We start from the raw sequence: 14,600 nt of genomic DNA, 5'->3' as shown, positions 1-14,600 counted from the left end.
CCAAGGTACCCCTTATTACGGCTGTTTGCCTTCCTCTCAGCTCCGATGCACGTTGAGTGAATCCTTAACCTCAGCCTGATATATGTTGAAAGGATTTTTTTTTTTTTCAGCTCATGGCATGAGGGAAGGTTGCTGTCCAGACTCATGGCCTCTCTTTCCAGCTGTTCCACTACGTTGGAGGATTCCATAAGGTAATCACTCGTCTTGGAACGGAAGAGCTGCTCCACGTGCTGCAGGAGAGTGAACAGCTCATCGCATGGCCAGTATAATGCACCCCTTTTAAATTCCTTTAACTGTAGTAAAACAGCTTTCTCACTTGTTGTGTTGGTTACTTTTTCAACCAGTGCACACTGGCATTCCTCACAGAGCGAGAAGCTGATGACCCTCTTCGCTACGTATCCTGCCAGGTGGTAGAGGACACAAGACTCGGTCTTTGTGAGGTCAGGTGGTGATGGGTCTACCAGCTGCTCCACTCTCACAACCTCAGAAGCACTGCAGTTGCTGTTCTTGTTGTCCAAGAAGTCCGCCAAGTGGTCTGATGCATCATCCAGGTAACTGCCAGTATGCGTTGTCGAGAGGAACTGCCCTAAAGTGGCAGCCCGTAGTGCATAGTGGAACTCCACAGGTGTCGGGACTGAGTTCCTCTGACGTATGCAAGAAAAAATATTTTCTAGGCAGTCCTGAGTGAACCGGCTTGTTAGGACAAATTTGTGCCCCTGTCTCAACAGATCTTCCTGGATCTCCAGGATCGTTGTTGTGGCCATCATCAGTCCTGTCTGGACTGGTTTCTAGCTGCCCTGGGGACCGATCTTCAGGCCCTGAAAAAGATGGATCGAGTCACGGAGGAAGCTGATGGCCTTTTTTTGTTGATATTATTTATGCTTGTTCCCATTTTTTTGTTCCACATTGTTAATTTTTATCTTATGCCAGCTTATACCTTTATTATTAATGTTGTCCTTCCTTTCAGCCCTGATGCACTCTGAAGCCTGATGTATGTGGAGGATTTTTTTTTTAAATGTATTTATAATATTCCTCCCTGTTCCTTCACTTTGTTCTTGTTTTTCCAGTTAGATACACACATTTACACACATCTTGTTGTCTCACTCAGTATTTTTTATTAAACAATTTTTTATTCATTCATCCAAGCTTAATGAATTGTTATTCTTTAATATATTTGATTCTTTGTGCATGGCTTAGTATTAAAATTATCATTGTTGTGTGGCCAACTTGTGCCTCATGAGAAAAAGTGGGTGTAAATGCTGAATGGACTGTTCTTCCTCAAAAAAGCAAAAAGCAACAATGGAGTCCAATGGGAGTGTTGCCTGTCACTGTTCTCCATCACTCTCTCTGCAGCTAACCTTACTCTTACTCTGTGCATTAATCCAGAGATGTAGAGAAAAATCTTAATAGCTCTGCACTTACCTATAGACCCAAACATATAAGCATAATGCTTTTGATAATATGTGAATGGCTTAATCTTAAAATTATATTCATAGTCTTAACATGATGATGTTTCACGTTGTGGTCTGGGAGTGACCACTTATCAGAAGTGAGCTAGCTGCTAGGCGAATGCTGAATGGACCACGGCAGACCTAACGCTACCACCAAGGTAAGCTAATGGCTGAATGGGAATTTATAAGCAAAATCACGGTAATCAATAATACAGCCCAGTCGCCATAAAATGAAAATGATGAGACATCTGTCATCACATGAATGATATGGAAAAGAAAAGTTAAGTTAGAGCCGTTCTAGCCTGTTCTCCTGTCCATAAGAACATGGACATAAGCTTTTTCCTCCAAAAAATGTAGAACGTATCTAAGTAATATACAGCTTTTTGTTGTCACCCTGCCTCTCAAAATGGGAAAAATGACATTAACAAATATGTAATCATGCAATAACAGCTGAAAAAGTAGTAGGGTGTATGTTTATATATGTATTAACCGTTAAATAACGCAATCGCTGCTGTCTGTCCCATAGAAGAACATGACAGCCAGCGTATGTTTTGGAACTATAGCGGTCTACATGAACCACGTGACTGCCCTGGCGGTGACATCAAAGAGTGTCGCAACTCTTTTCAATCTCTATGGCGCTGACTGGGATGAGCCTCAAATAGGGAGAAAAAACGTCGTTTATAACGTTGCCATGGTAACTCAAAATGGCGGGTGATACAAAAAAAATACTTCATGGGATCAGCATACATGTTTTAATATACACACTGTTGGGATTATAATATAAAACTTTAATTCCCCCCCACCAGGAATCGATCCCATGACCTCTTGCATGCAAAGCCTGTTCTTTCCCTCTGAGCTAAACTGTAGCACCATATATGGGCATGCATTATTGGGTCCATAAGGGGTTTGGTCCCCCATTGAAAAGCATTGGATGTTTGACACCTCATAGCTTGGAGATGCTTTATGCGACGTAGCCCAAATTTCTTGCGGAGCTTTCTCTCTAAAGTAAGAACAGTTTCTGTGAAGCAGAAGTTGGTGAGACCTTCCTAGAGCTACTTCCGGTTAGCAACATGCTAACAGTTAGCCGCTAACATGGTTGTGTTCAGTATCACCAGGGGATTGTACTCTGTCAGTTTGGTCCAAATCCTGTACTGGGAAGTGCCTCAAATAGGGGTGCCAATACTTAATGTCACCAAACGTGACCAAAGTTCATGAGTCAGATTGGCCTCCTTTAGCAACTCAGCCTCACCACATCTGGGCATAGAACTCAACATTTGACCAAAATTGTCAGTAGCGCCATTTCCCACATGTGGGTGGTGCTGTATTGGCCAATTGGGTTGTGTGTGGTTATCATGCCAGGTCCTGTTGGAAGCAAAGGCCCAATAGGAAAGCATGTGAAATCCCAAATGGGACAGAAAACTGACACATGGCTGAAAGTCACATGAAAATTTTAAAATGTTAAGAGGAAGTGACTGTGTGAATTTAAGATTTCTACATTAATCACAGCCGCTGCAGTGAGCGATGAAAGTTTCCATTGTATCTCAATGGAACGTCTCCCACTGGCCCTCAGAGTTCCGTCGTCATGGAAACTCACTGACACAGCTGCAGCGGGCCAGTCTAAAGAAGTGCAGACACTTTGTGTCCAAGTCTGCCTATTGGATTATAATGGAGAACTTTGCCTCGAACAACGCACGATTTCTCCGGAACCGTAAATGGTAGAGACGTAATTTTTTCTGTGTTTATTTCGTAACGGATAGGGGAAGAAGACTTGCTATCGGTTTTTGCTGGAAAAAGTTTAATAAAGGCGTAAAAAATTATGATCTAAAGGACATCTTTATGAAATTTCAAAAATCCTCTGAAAATGGTCCCGAACAAATCGCTCTGGCTAAAAAAGTATAAGAGATATCAAAATAATTCTTTCACTGTGAGTATCAGCAGGCTTTTGATGACCATGTAGCTCATTTTCATATTTTTACAAAAATCGGTGTAGGCACAGCGACGATGTAAAAAAGTGGATGATGTGGGAAAATGCAGCTCCAAAGCGATTTCAGGATTTTGCACATTCGCTACTCCCGAACAAATTGTTCCTGTGGAAAAACCGTAACAGTTATCCACAAAATTAAATTTTCTTGAGTGCCAGAAGGGTTGGGACATTCATGTGTGAAAGTCTCATGCTTGTAAATAAAACGATTTAGGAGTAGTGACGATGCGAAAACATGTGATGTTTTGGATTTTCAGACGTGATTTTTCAAAAGCGCTCCATAGGAAATGAATGGGGGAGGTTTCGGGTTTGTGTCGGTCTGAGGTGATTTGCGAAAAATCTATAAATGCCACACCAATGAGGGTTACATTTCCCGAATCCTGACAAAAATACCTACGTTTTGATGTATAATTTGTCTACGTAGAGCGAAAATTGAGCGAGTAAGGTCAAGTTGTTCGGAGTTTTGAAATCTTTAAAAAAAGCTAGAGTGTACCACTCTAGCGGTTGGAGAATTCCGTCATTGACTTTCATTGTAAACGATGATTTCGCTGATTTTTGGACATGAGCTTTGAGGAGTAACTGTGAAGAGACGATAACAGATATCCACATCCCGTTTTCACTTCTGAGTAGGTCACAGATATATCTACAAACTGGAAGTTAAACAGTGTTCGTAGGTAAAAGCATGACGACACAGTACAGCATTGAAAATGGTCATTTGGAGGCTTTTTTGAGGCTTTCTTTCTACCCGACTCCATTCATTCCTATGGGGTATTTTGGGGGTGGTTTTTCGCTAATTTTGTTGCCATGGTAACTCGAAATCCCAATAAAAGTAGTAGCACACATCTCGTAATCGAGCCGGACGTTTTGATACCTATATTGTGGGGGTGCACGCTACAGTTCGGGCTGCATTAATCGTGACGGAAGAAGAAGTAAAGAATACTAGAAAAATTTCTGAAGAAATTTAGCAAGGCGCCTGCCACTTGGTGCATACCGTACCGTCATAAATAGCAACAGGAAGTAACACTGCGAATTTCAGGTTCCTACGGTCTTTAAAGCCCTTGCAGCGGCCGTTGAAAGGTGCCATGTTAAGTCAAAGGACCTCCTATGAGCCTCTTGCTAGCAGCGTTGTCATGGAGACTCACTGACAGCTACAGCCCTCTCTGTCTGTAAAGGTTGAAGAACTCTGGCTATGCAGCTGTTGGTAGGACCTTCCTAAAGCTATTTCCAGTTAGCAACATGCTAACGGTTAGCCGCTAGCATGGCTGTGTTCAGTATCACCGGGTGATGTTACTCTGTTAGTTTGGTTGAAATCCTGTACTGAAAAGTGCCTAAAAAGGGAGAAAATCCTAAAATTCACCAAATATGTCAAGCAGAAGTTTGTCCCCCATTGAAAAGCATTGGATGTTTGACACCTCGTAGCTTGGAGATGCTTTATGCGACGTAGCCCAAATCTTTTGTGGAGCTTTCTCTCTAAAGAAAGAACAGACTCTGTGAAGCAGAAGTTGGTGAAACCTTCCTTGAGGTACTTCCGGTTAGCAACATGCTAACTGTTAGCCGCTAACATGGTTCTGTTCAGTATGACCGGGTGATTGTACTCTGTCAGTTTGGTCCAAATCCTGTACTGGGAAGTGCCTCAAATAGGGGTGCCAATACTTAATGTCACCAAACGTGACCAAAGTTCATGGGTCAGATTGGCCTCCTTTAGCAACTCAGCCTCACCACATCTGGGCCCAGAACTCAACATTTGACCAAAATTGTCAGTAGCGCCATTTCCCACATGTGGGTGGTGCTGTATTGGCCAATTGGGTCGTGTCTGGGCATCATGCCAGGTCCTGTTGGAAGCAAAGGCCCAATAGGAAAGCATGTAAAATCCAAAATGGCACAGAAAACTGACACATGGCTGAAAGTCACATGAAAATTTTAAAATGTTAAGAGGAAGTGACTGTGTGAATTTCAGATTTCTACATTAATCACAGCCGCTGCGGTGAGCGATGAAAGTTGCCATTGTATCTCAATGGAGCTTCTCTCTCTGGCCCTCAGAGTTCCGTTGTCATGGAAACTCACTGACACAGCTGCAGCGGGCGAGTCTACCGAAGTGCAGAGACTTTGCTCACAATAAGTCGTATTGGATTATAATGGAGAACTTTGCCCCGAACAACGCTTCATATCTCCTGATCTATAAATGGTAGAGACGTAATTTTTTCAGCGTTTATTTCCAAACGGATAGGGGAAGAAGAAAAGCTATCGTTTTTTGCTAGAAAACGTTTAATAAAGGCGTAAAAAATTATGATCTAAATGGGATTTTTATGGATTTTTAGAAATCCTCTAAAAAGGGTCCCGAACAAATCGCTGTAACTCAAAAAGTATAAGAGATATCAAAATAATTATTTCACCATGAGTATCAGCAGGCTTTTGAGGACCATGTAGCTCATTTTCATATTTTTACAAAAATCGGTGTAGACACAGCGACGATGTAAAAAAGTGGTTGATGTGGGAAAATGCAGCTCCAAAGCGTTTTTAGGATTTTGAACATTCACTACTCCCGAACAAATTGTTCCTGCAGAAAAAACGTAACAGTTATCCACAAAATTCCTTTTTTGTGAGTGCCAGAAAGGTCGGGACTTTCATGTGTCAAAGTGTCATGCCTATACACAAAACGGTTTAGGAGTAGCGACGATGCGAAAACATGTGATGTTTTGGATTTTCAGACGTCATTTTTCAAAACCGCTCCATAGGAAATGAATGGGGGAGGTTTCGGGTTTGTGTCGGTCTGAGGTGATTTGCGAAAATTCTATAAATGCCACACCAATGAGGGTTACATTTTGCGAATCCTGACAAAAATACCTACGTTTTGATGTATAATTTGTCTACATAAAGTGAAAATTGAGCGAGTAAGGTAAAGTTGTTCGGAGTTTTGAAATCTTTAAAAAAAGCTAGAGTGTACCACTCTAGCGGTTGGAGAATTCCGTCATTGACTTTCATTGTAAACGATGATTTCGCAAATTTTTTGACATGAGCTTTGAGGAGTAACTGTGAAGAGATGATAAAAGATATCCACATGCCGTTTTCACTTCTGAGTAGGTCACAGATATATCTACAAACTGGAAGTTAAACGGTGTTCGTAGGTGAAAGCGTGACGACACAGTACAGCGTTGAAATTGGTCATTTGGAGGCTTTTTTGAGGCTTTCTCTCTGCCCGACTCCATTCATTCCTATGGGTTTTTTGGGGGTGGTTTTTCGCTAATTTTGTTGCCATGGTAACTCGAAACCCCAATAAAAGTAGTAGCACACATCTCGTAATCGAACCGCACGTTTTGATACCTGTATTGTGGGGGTGCTCGCTACAGTTCGGGCCGCATTTATCGTGATGTAAGAAAAATAAAGAACTAGAAAAATTTCTGAAGAAATTTAGCAAGGCGCCTGCCACTTGGTGCGTACCGTACCGTCAGAAATAGCAACAGGAAGCAACACTGCGAATTTAAGCTTCCTACGGTCTTCACAGCCCCCGCAGTGGTCGTCGAAAGGTGCCATGTTAAGTCAATGGACCTCCTAGGAGCCTCTTACTAGCAGCGTTGTCATGGAGACTCACTGACAGCTTCAGCCCTCTCTGTCTGTAAAGGCAGAAGAACCCTGGCTAAGCAGATGTTCATAGGACCTTCCTAAAGCTACTTATGGTTAGCAACATGCTAACGGTTAGCCGCTAGCATGGTTGTGTTCAGCATCACCGGGGTGATGTTAATCTGTTAGTTTGGTTGAAATCCTGTACTGAGAAGTGCCTAAAAAGGGAGAAAATCCTAAAATTCACCAAATCTGTCAAGCAGAAGTTTGTACAAGCTTCCTAGAGCTACTTCCGGTTAGCAACATGCTAACCATTAGCCGCTAGCATGGTTGTGTTCAGTATCATCGGGTGATTGTACTCTGTCAGTTTGGTCCAAATCCTGTAAAGGGATGTGCCTCAAATAGGGAGAAAATACTTCATTTATAACGTTGCCATGGTAACTTAAAATGGCGGGGTGGTACAAAAAGAAACTTCATGGGATCAGCACACATGTTTTGATATACACACCGTAGGGATTATAATATAAAACTCTAAGTCTTCCACACTGCGAATCGATCCCATGACCTCTTGCATACAAAGCCTGCACTTTCCCTCTGCGCTATACTGTAGCGCCATATATGGATACGCATTATAGGGACCATAAGGGGTTTGGTCCCCCATTGAAAAGCATTGGATGTTTGACACCTCATAGCTTGGAGATGCTTTATGCGACGTAGCCCAAATTTCTTGTGGAGCTTTTTCTCTAAACGAAGTACAGATCCTGTGAAACAGAAGTTTGTCCGAGTTTCCTAGAGCTACTTCCGGTTAGCAACATGCTAACAGTTAGCCGCTAACATGGTTGTGTTCAGTATCACCGGGTGATTGTACTCTGTCAGTTTGGTCCAAATCCTGTACTGGAAAGTGCCTCAAATAGGGAGAAAATACGTTGTTTATAACGTTGCCATGGTAACTCAAAATGGCGCATGGTAACTCAAAATGGCGGGTGGTACAAAAAGATACTTCATGGGATCAGCACACATGTTTTGATATACACACTGTGGGGATTATAATATAAAACTTTTAAGTCCCCCACACCGGGAATCAATCCCATGACCTCTTGCATACAAAGCCTGCACTTTCCCTCTGCGCTATACTGTAGCGCCATATATGGATACGCATTATAGGGACCATAAGGGGTTTGGTCCCCCATTGAAAAGCATTGGATGTTTGACACCTCATAGCTTGAAGATGCTTTATGCGACGTAGCCCAAATTTCTTGTGGAGCTTTTTCTCTAAACGAAGTACAGATCCTGTGAAACAGAAGTTTGTCCGAGTTTCCTAGAGCTACTTCCGGTTAGCAACATGCTAACAGTTAGCCGCTAACATGGTTGTGTTCAGTATCACCGGGTGATTGTACTCTGTCAGTTTGGTCCAAATCCTGTACTGGAAAGTGCCTCAAATAGGGAGAAAATACGTTGTTTATAACGTTGCCATGGTAACTCAAAATGGCGCATGGTAACTCAAAATGGCGGGTGGTACAAAAAGATACTTCATGGGATCAGCACACATGTTTTGATATACACACTGTGGGGATTATAATATAAAACTTTAAGTCCCCCACACCGGGAATCAATCCCATGACATCTTGCATGTAAAGCCTGCACTTTCCCTCTGAGCTAAACTGTAGCGCCATATATGGATACGCATTATAGGGACCATAAGGGGTTTGGTCCCCCATTGAAAAGCATTGGATGTTTGACACCTGATAGCTTGGAGATGCTTTATGCGACGTAGCCCAAATTTCTTGCGGAGCTTTCTCTCTAAAGTAAGAACAGTTCCTGTGAAGCAGAAGTTGGTGAGACCTTCGTAGAGCTACTTCCGGTTAGCAACATGCTAACAGTTAGCCGCTAAAAAAATTGTGTTCAGTATCACTGGGTGATGTTACTCTGTTAGTTTGGTTGAAATCCTGTACTGAGAAGTGCCTAAAAAGGGAGAAAATCCTAAAATTTACCAAATCTGTAAAGCAGGAGTTTGTACAAGCTTCTTATAGCTACTTCCGGTTAGCAACATGCTAACCATTAGCCGCTAGCATGGTTGTGTTCAGTATCACCGGGTGATTGTACTCTGTCAGTTTGGTCCAAATCCTGTACTGGGAAGTGCCTCAAATAGGGGTGCCAATACTTAATGTCACCAAACGTGACCAAAGTTCATGGGTCAGATTGGCCTCCTTTAGCAACTCAGCCTCACCACATCTGGGCCCAGAACTCAACATTTGACCAAAATGACGTGTAGCACCATTTCTCACAGGTGGGTGGTGCTGTATTGGCCAATTGGGTCGTGTCTGGGCATCATGCCAGGTCCTGTTGGAAGCAAAGGCCCAATAGGAAAGCATGTAAAATCCAAAATGGGACAGTAAACTGACACATGGCTGAAAGTCACATGAAAATTTTAAAATGTTAAGAGGAAGTGACTGTGCGAATTTCAGATTTCTACATTAATCACAGCCACTGCAGTGAGCGATGAAAGTTGCCATTGTATCTCAAGGAGCGTCTCCCTCTGGCCCTCAGAGTTCCGTCGTCATGGAAACTCACTGACACACCTGCAGCGGCGAGTCTACCGAAGTGCAGACACTTTGGTCACAATAAGTCCCATTAGATTATAATGGAGAACTTTGCCCCGAAAAACGCTTCATATCTCCTGATCTCTAAATGGTAGAGACATAATTTTTTCTGCGTTTAGTTCGTAACGGATAGGGGAAGAAGATAAGCCATCAGTTCTTGCTGGAAAAAGTTTAATAAAGGCGTAAAAAATTATGATCTAAATGGCATTTTTATGGATTTTCAGAAATCCTCTTAAAACGGTTCCGAACAAATCGCTGTAGCTCAAAAAGTATAAGAGATATCAAAATAATTATTTCACCATGAGTATCAGCAGCCTTTTGAGGACCATGAATCTCATTTTTATGTTTGTACAAGAATCGGTGTAGGCACAGCGACGATGTAAAAAAGTGGATGATGTGGGAAAATGCAGCTCCAAAGCGTTTTTAGGAATTTGCACATTCGCTACTCCCGAACAAATTGTTCCTGCGGAAAAACCGTAACAGTTATCCACAAAATTCCTTTTTTGTGAATGCCAGAAGAGGTGGGACATTCATGTGTGAAAGTCTCATGCCTGTACATAAAACGGTTTAGGAGTAGCGACGATGCGAAAACATGTGATGTTTTGGATTTTCAGACGTCATTTTTCAAAACCGCTCCATAGGAAATGAATGGGGGAGGTTTCGGGTTTGTGTCGCTCTGAGGTGATTTGCGAAAATTCTATAAATGCCACACCAATGAGGGTTACATTTTGCGAATCCTGACAAAAATACCTACGTTTTGATGTATAATTTGTCTACATAAAGTGAAAATTGAGCGAGTAAGGTAAAGTTGTTCGGAGTTTTGAAATCTTTAAAAAAAGCTAGAGTGTACCACTCTAGCGGTTGGAGAATTCCGTCATTGACTTTCATTGTAAACGATGATTTCGCAAATTTTTTGACATGAGCTTTGAGGAGTAACTGTGAAGAGATGATAAAAGATATCCACATGCCGTTTTCACTTCTGAGTAGGTCACAGATATATCTACAAACTGGAAGTTAAACGGGTGTTCGTAGGTGAAAGCGTGACGACACAGTACAGCGTTGAAATTGGTCATTTGGAGGCTTTTTTGAGGCTTTCTCTCTGCCCGACTCCATTCATTCCTATGGGTTTTTTGGGGGTGGTTTTTCGCTAATTTTGTTGCCATGGTAACTCGAAACCCCAATAAAAGTAGTAGCACACATCTCGTAATCGAACCGCACGTTTTGATACCTGTATTGTGGGGGTGCTCGCTACAGTTCGGGCCGCATTTATCGTGATGTAAGAAAAATAAAGAACTAGAAAAATTTCTGAAGAAATTTAGCAAGGCGCCTGCCACTTGGTGCGTACCGTACCGTCAGAAATAGCAACAGGAAGCAACACTGCGAATTTAAGCTTCCTACGGTCTTCACAGCCCCCGCAGTGGTCGTCGAAAGGTGCCATGTTAAGTCAATGGACCTCCTAGGAGCCTCTTACTAGCAGCGTTGTCATGGAGACTCACTGACAGCTTCAGCCCTCTCTGTCTGTAAAGGCAGAAGAACCCTGGCTAAGCAGATGTTCATAGGACCTTCCTAAAGCTACTTATGGTTAGCAACATGCTAACGGTTAGCCGCTAGCATGGTTGTGTTCAGCATCACCGGGTGATGTTAATCTGTTAGTTTGGTTGAAATCCTGTACTGAGAAGTGCCTAAAAAGGGAGAAAATCCTAAAATTCACCAAATCTGTCAAGCAGAAGTTTGTACAAGCTTCCTAGAGCTACTTCCGGTTAGCAACATGCTAACCATTAGCCGCTAGCATGGTTGTGTTCAGTATCATCGGGTGATTGTACTCTGTCAGTTTGGTCCAAATCCTGTAAAGGGATGTGCCTCAAATAGGGAGAAAATACTTCATTTATAACGTTGCCATGGTAACTTAAAATGGCGGGTGGTACAAAAAGAAACTTCATGGGATCAGCACACATGTTTTGATATACACACCGTAGGGATTATAATATAAAACTCTAAGTCTTCCACACTGCGAATCGATCCCATGACCTCTTGCATACAAAGCCTGCACTTTCCCTCTGCGCTATACTGTAGCGCCATATATGGATACGCATTATAGGGACCATAAGGGGTTTGGTCCCCCATTGAAAAGCATTGGATGTTTGACACCTCATAGCTTGGAGATGCTTTATGCGACGTAGCCCAAATTTCTTGTGGAGCTTTTTCTCTAAACGAAGTACAGATCCTGTGAAACAGAAGTTTGTCCGAGTTTCCTAGAGCTACTTCCGGTTAGCAACATGCTAACAGTTAGCCGCTAACATGGTTGTGTTCAGTATCACCGGGTGATTGTACTCTGTCAGTTTGGTCCAAATCCTGTACTGGAAAGTGCCTCAAATAGGGAGAAAATACGTTGTTTATAACGTTGCCATGGTAACTCAAAATGGCGCATGGTAACTCAAAATGGCGGGTGGTACAAAAAGATACTTCATGGGATCAGCACACATGTTTTGATATACACACTGTGGGGATTATAATATAAAACTTTAAGTCCCCCACACCGGGAATCAATCCCATGACCTCTTGCATACAAAGCCTGCACTTTCCCTCTGCGCTATACTGTAGCGCCATATATGGATACGCATTATAGGGACCATAAGGGGTTTGGTCCCCCATTGAAAAGCATTGGATGTTTGACACCTCATAGCTTGAAGATGCTTTATGCGACGTAGCCCAAATTTCTTGTGGAGCTTTTCTCTAAACGAAGTACAGATCCTGTGAAACAGAAGTTTGTCCGAGTTTCCTAGAGCTACTTCCGGTTAGCAACATGCTAACAGTTAGCCGCTAACATGGTTGTGTTTCAGTATCACCGGGCGATTGTACTCTGTCAGTTTGGTCCAAATCCTTGTACTGGAAAGTGCCTCAAATAGGGAGAAAATACGTTGTTTATAACGTTGCCATGGTAACTCAAAATGGCGCATGGTAACTCAAAATGGCGGGTGGTACAAAAAGATACTTCATGGGATCAGCACACATGTTTTGATATACACACTGTGGGGATTATAATATAAAACTTTAAGTCCCCCACACCGGGAATCAATCCCATGACATCTTGCATGTAAAGCCTGCACTTTCCCTCTGAGCTAAACTGTAGCGCCATATATGGATACGCATTATAGGGACCATAAGGGGTTTGGTCCCCCATTGAAAAGCATTGGATGTTTGACACCTGATAGCTTGGAGATGCTTTATGCGACGTAGCCCAAATTTCTTGCGGAGCTTTCTCTCTAAAGTAAGAACAGTTTCTGTGAAGCAGAAGTTGGTGAGACCTTCGTAGAGCTACTTCCGGTTAGCAACATGCTAACAGTTAGCCGCTAAAAAAATTGTGTTCAGTATCACTGGGTGATGTTACTCTGTTAGTTTGGTTGAAATCCTGTACTGAGAAGTGCCTAAAAAGGGAGAAAATCCTAAAATTTACCAAATCTGTAAAGCAGGAGTTTGTACAAGCTTCTTATAGCTACTTCCGGTTAGCAAACATGCTAACCATTAGCCGCTAGCATGGTTGTGTTCAGTATCACCGGGTTGATTGTACTCTGTCAGTTTGGTCCAAATCCTGTACTGGGAAGTGCCTCAAATAGGGGTGCCAATACTTAATGTCACCCAAACGTGACCAAAGTTCATGGGTCAGATTGGCCTCCTTTAGCAACTCAGCCTCACCACATCTGGGCCCAGAACTCAACATTTGACAAAAATGACGTTGTAGCACCATTTCTCACAGGTGGGTGGTGCTGTATTGGCCAATTGGGTCGTGTCTGGGCATCATGCCAGGTCCTGTTGGAAGCAAAGGCCCAATAGGAAAAGCATTGTAAAATCCAAATGGGACAGTAAACTGACACATGGCTGAAAGTCACATGAAAATTTTAAAATGTAAGAGGAAGTGACTGTGCGGAATTTCAGATTTCTACATTAATCACAGCCACTGCAAGTGAGCGATGAAAGTTGCCATTGTATCTCAAGGAGCGTCTCCCTCTGGCCCTCAGAGTTCCGTCGTCATGGAAACTCACTGACACACCTGCAGCGGCGAGTCTACCGAAGTGCAGACACTTTGTCACAATAGTCCCATTAGATATAATGGAGAACTTTGCCCCGAAAAACGCTTCATATCTCCTGATCTCTAAATGGTAGAGACATAATTTTTTCTGCGTTTAGTTCGTAACGGATAGGGGAAGAAGATAAGCCATCAGTTCTTGCTGGAAAAAGTTAATAAAGGCGTAAAAATTATGATCTAAATGGCATTTTTATGGATTTTCAGAAATCCTCTTAAAACGGTTCCGAACAAATCGCTGTAGCTCAAAAAGTATAAGAGATATCAAAATAATTATTTCACCATGAGTATCAGCAGCCTTTTGAGGACCATGAATCTCATTTTTATGTTTGTACAAGAATCGGTTGTAGGCACAGCGACGATGTAAAAAAGTGGATGATGTGGGAAAATGCAGCTCCAAAGCGTTTTTAGGAATTTGCACATTCGCTACTCCCGAACAAATTGTTCCTGCGGAAAAACCGGTTAACAGTTATCCACAAAATTCCTTTTTTGTGAATGCCAGAAGAGGTGGGACATTCATGTGTGAAAGTCTCATGCCTGTACATAAACGGTTTAGGAGTAGCGACGATGCGAAAACATGTGATGTTTTGGATTTCAGACGTCATTTTTCAAAACCGCTCCCTAGGAAATGATTGGGGAGGTTCGGGTTTGTGTCGCTCTGAGGTGATTTGCGAAAATCTAATAAATGCCACACCAGTGAGGGTTACATTTCCCGAATCCTGACAAAAATACCTACGTTTTGATGTATAATTGTCTACGTTAGAGCGAAAATTGAGCGAGTAGGTCAAGTTATTGTTCGGAGTTTTTGAAATCTTTAAAAAAAGCTAGAGTGTACCACTCTAGCGGTTGGAGAATTCCGTCATTGATTTCATTGTAAACGATTGATTTCGCAAATTTTTGACATGACTTTGAGGAGTACTGTGAGAGAC

General features: G+C 42.4%; 1 long non-coding RNA gene across 1 annotated transcript; it reads left to right on the top strand.

The window, feature by feature from the left end:
• The first annotated feature begins 200 nt into the window (after positions 1-200).
• On the top strand, positions 201-984 carry LOC118557177. Its single transcript, XR_004927679.1, has 3 exons — positions 201-263; positions 367-551; positions 729-984. It is a non-coding gene; the product is annotated as an uncharacterized LOC118557177 (long non-coding RNA).
• The last annotated feature ends 13,616 nt before the right edge of the window (positions 985-14,600 follow it).

The sequence above is a fragment of the Fundulus heteroclitus genome, chromosome 22, assembly GCF_011125445.2.
Source record: "Fundulus heteroclitus isolate FHET01 chromosome 22, MU-UCD_Fhet_4.1, whole genome shotgun sequence".
NCBI classification, from domain to species: domain Eukaryota; kingdom Metazoa; phylum Chordata; class Actinopteri; order Cyprinodontiformes; family Fundulidae; genus Fundulus; species Fundulus heteroclitus.
This window is presented reverse-complemented; position numbering and strand designations above follow the sequence as displayed.